Raw genomic sequence first — 4,273 nt, 5'->3', positions numbered from 1 at the left:
TACTATCATAGAAACTTGTTACTTTATCCTTAGCATATCTTGATTGTAATTGCAAGTTCTCCCACCAAGTAAGATTTATATTGCCCAGACGTAAGGTTTCCAATGGCTTTAATTCATTATTATCATCCAGTAGTGTATCATATGTTTCCCTATTCTTTTGGGACATTAATGTAGGTTTTGTAAATGCTTCTAATGGCGAAATTTTGGGATTTTAGTGTAAAATCTTTCTTTTATTTTTCTCCAAATTTTTATTAATCCTCCTCTGATTATATGCTTACAAAAGGTTGAATGGATTTTATCCTTATCATATCATGTATAGGCATGCCAGCCCATACATAGATCATGTCCTTCTAATTGTAACATTCTAGTATCTTCCAGGAGTACCCAATCTCTGATCCATTCTAAGGCCACTGCTTCATAATATAATGACCAGTTTGGTAAACCAAATCCACCTCTCTCTTTTTTATCTTGAAGTAACTTCCACTTAATTCTAGCTTTTTTAGGATGCCATAAAATATTTATTGTAATCTTATCTAGTTCCAAAAAGTATTGATTGTTCTTCAAAACTGGTATATTCTGAGCTAGAAATAGAAACCTAGGGAGGATATTCATTTTAATGGTAGCAATTCTGCCCATTAATGATAGTTGCAAGCCTTGCCATTTAAGTAAGTCTTTTTAAAGATCTTCTAGTAATTTTTTATAGTTATTATCAAGGAGCATAGTATTTCTATTTGTCATGTTTATACCTAGATATTTGATTTTGTGTATAACTTCTATTTTAGTCTGGGTTTGAATCTCGCTTATTATTTCTTGAGTGTAGTTTTTTGTATTTTGGTCTTTTTAAGATTTATTTTTAGTCCTGCTACAGACCCATATTCTTGTACAACTGCTAACAGATGAATAGTCAATGTTATTGGTTCTTCCAATATAAAAACTAAATCATCGGCAAAGGCTTGCAATTTAAACACTACTTCTCTGAGTTTCAAGCCTCGTATCTCTGGTTTATCCCTAACTATCATTCAAGGATTCCAGCACAAAAACAAATAGAAGTGGTGACATTGGGCAACCTTGCCTCATTCCTTTCTGAATAGCTATGCTTTGTGTCAAATCCCCATTGACTATAATCTTTGCAGATCGTTCCTTATAGATGGCCATAATCATTGTCATGAAGTTGTTGCGACATTCCCAGATCTCCAGTTTTTTTCTTAGGAATTCCCAAGCTACATTATCAAAGGCCTTCTCTGCGTCCAAAAAAACTAATGCCATCTGGCTTCCTGGGTGTAATTCATAATATTCCAAAATAATGAGAATAGTCCTTATATTATTTTTGATTTGTATTTTCGGGAGAAAGCCCGCTTGGTCTTGATGTAGAACTTGAATTAGTACCTTCTTTAATCGGGTTGCTATGATCGTTGCAAAGATCTTATAGTCCACATTTAATAACAAAACAGGCCTATAGTTTTGAATTTCTTTTTCTTCTGTGTTAGGTTTATGTATTAAGGTGATCAACGCCTCATTCCACGAGTTTGGAATAGTCCCTGTTTTTATAATGTTTTGGAGTACTTCTATCAATGGTAAATAGATTTCCTCTTCAAATTTATGATATATTTCTGCCGGAATGCCATCAGGTCCTGGGGACTTCTTTTTCTTTTCTTTTTTTATTGCTTCTGTAATTTCACATGGGGAAATTTAATCATTTAAGAGGTTTTTTTGATCTTCAGTGAATTTCTTTTTATTATACTTAAGTAAATAATCTCTTATTTGTTGATATTCTTGTGGTGTTTGTTTATATAAGTTCTTATAAAAATTTCTACAATACTTTTCAGCACATGTGATTTATATTTTGTCTCAGAGTTTTCATCTTTTAAAGCCAAAATTGTCCAATTCTCTTTTTCTTTTCTAAGCTTATATGCTAGCCAGCGGGTGGGTTTATTAACATTTTCAAAATAGTACAGCTTGGTATATTCTATTTTGTTAGCTATTTCTTGCATTAAGAGGATATTTATTTCATGTTGTAGAGTTTTTATCTTCAGTTTTATCTCCTCTACTCCTGCTGATTTTTTCATTTTATCTTCTCCTAATTTTAATTTAGCTTCCAGGTTTTTAAATGTCTCCCTCTTTTGTTTCCTTTTCCAAGCGTCTTGATTAATGAACCATCCTCTCAAAAAAGCTTTGAAAGCATCCCAAATAATATTTGTTGGTGTATCCGGTACTCTCTTACTTTTGAAAAATTCTTGAATTTCAGTTTTAGTTTTTTCCAGGAATGATTTATCTCTTAATAGACCCGTGTTCATTCTCCATCTTGGCTTTTTGTGTGGTTCATAAAAAGATATCAGGAGAGGATTATGGTCAGCGTAGCTATTTGGTAAAATTACTGAATCTATTAAGTCTCTTGCCATCGTGGTATTAGTCCATGCCATGTCGATTCTAGACCATGAATTATGTCTAGAGGAATAATAGGTATAGCCCCCTTTATCTACGTTTCTCATTCTCCAAGTATCTATCATGCTATGTTCCTCTGCCAAGTATAGGAAACTTTTGGGTGAAGTGCATCCTGAGTTTGTACTTTTTTTCTGTTTTCCCCGGTCTATCATGGGATTGAATACCGTGTTAAAATCGTCCAGAATACATATGTCTTCTATGTTTTTCAATTCTAGTATTTTGTTAAGTTCTATAAAAAAATTTTATTGGTTCTGATTGGGTGTATAAATGTTTATTATTAATGCTTCCCTCCCATTTCTCATGATTGTGATTGCTATGATTCTTCCATCTGTTGATTTATAAATTAATTCTGGGTATAAATATTCCCTCACATATGTTACTACACCTCTTTTCTTCACTTTATCTGAAGCTATAAATGGAGTACCTAGTATTTTTGCATTGTACATACTTTGTGTCACTTTCCTTTATGTGGGTTTCTTGAAGACATGTAATGTCAGGGCACATTTTGGAAGTTTGATGGAAGATCTTTCTTCTTTTTTGAGGTCCATTTAAGCCGTTTACGTTTACTGAGAGTAGTTGTAATTTTTTAGTTCCCATTATTTATGTCCTTTTTACCAGTGACTAAGTTTTTAAGTTTAAATCTGGTGAGTATTTGTGAATGAGTCTTAAGTTTAAGTCTTGTTTCTTTTTCTCTTTTTCATCCATTTTACTTTGTGATTTGGGATCTCCTTGAGTATTTAGGTCTTCTTGTTCTTCTTCCTTTTCCTCTTCTTCCTCTTCCTCCCCTTCCTCTTCTTTCTGCCAGCCTAAATCCTCTTCTCTTTCCAGAAAGTACTCTAGTTTAAACACTGAGTCAATTCTATATCTTTTGCCTTTATATGTAAACAGTAGCCCTTCTGGCAGCAGCTATCTATACATTGTTCCATTCCTTCTCAAAAGATCACCCAAAATGTCATATTTTTGTAGTTTTTCTCTTACACGCCAAGGTATATCTTTTAGTATTCTAATCTCTTTTTTACTTCTATTATCAGTTTGTTTCCATTAGAAGCTTTCAAGATTTTGTCTCTCATACCTTTAAAAAAAAATTTATATGCACTTTGCGTGGCAGTTTGTTTCTTTAGCATACGCCAAGTTAACTCACTTCAAACTCCAGTGCATTGATATATGTTGAAGGGTTGAATTTAAGGCTGAAGCAAGTTGAATAAAAAGTTGTCCTTTGACTCACCTCTCTTAGTCTAGTCTAAATGTGATAATAATCCTGTTATTTATATCCAAAATGCAGAGGTGTGTTATGTGTCCTTCAGTGGGTGAGACCCATTATTGTGCACTTACATTCCATACTCTGCAAACTATTTTCCCTGTGGAGATTTAGGAAATTTAACAGCAAGACTTTTCTCCAGATTAAGAAGTTTTCAAAGTTTTTGGAGTCATCCAGTGTTGAAGGGCTATAAACAAGTTATCAAATTTTGGTTTGGAATACAAAAGGTGGATCTCTCTCAGAAAAGAATTTTACAGCCATAAGGCTGACACTAAGAATTTGTTATTGTACAGATCAAACTGATCAGAGTAGATACACAGATGATAATTTTATTAAGGTATCCCATGGCAAAACCTAAAGAGAATATATTTAATGTTCTGGGTATAATGATCATACTTTGCAGGTGAGTTGTGTGCTGGCTACTGTACCTTACCCAATTGCAAAAGTTGCATGGAGATTACCACTGGGCCCAAACAAATTGTGCGGCATCAAGTAGTAACATTGCATCTGGGCAAGTTAGGCAAACTGCATGTCAGCAGGTTGCCTGGTACTTGCTGCTAGGCTTGGCACTGA

The 4,273-nt window shown here is 33.7% G+C and overlaps 1 protein-coding gene across 1 annotated transcript in view; it reads left to right on the top strand.

Annotated features, from left to right (window-relative positions):
- The window catches only part of MAMDC2 (MAM domain containing 2), a 69,905-nt gene that overhangs the window by 64,659 nt on the left and 973 nt on the right, over positions 1-4,273 (top strand). The gene's annotated exons all lie outside the window — the stretch shown is intronic.

This window comes from Gekko japonicus, unplaced genomic scaffold (genome assembly GCF_001447785.1).
Source record: "Gekko japonicus isolate JY-2015 unplaced genomic scaffold, Gekko_japonicus_V1.1 scaffold576, whole genome shotgun sequence".
Taxonomy (NCBI): Eukaryota; Metazoa; Chordata; class Lepidosauria; order Squamata; family Gekkonidae; genus Gekko; species Gekko japonicus.
This window is presented reverse-complemented; position numbering and strand designations above follow the sequence as displayed.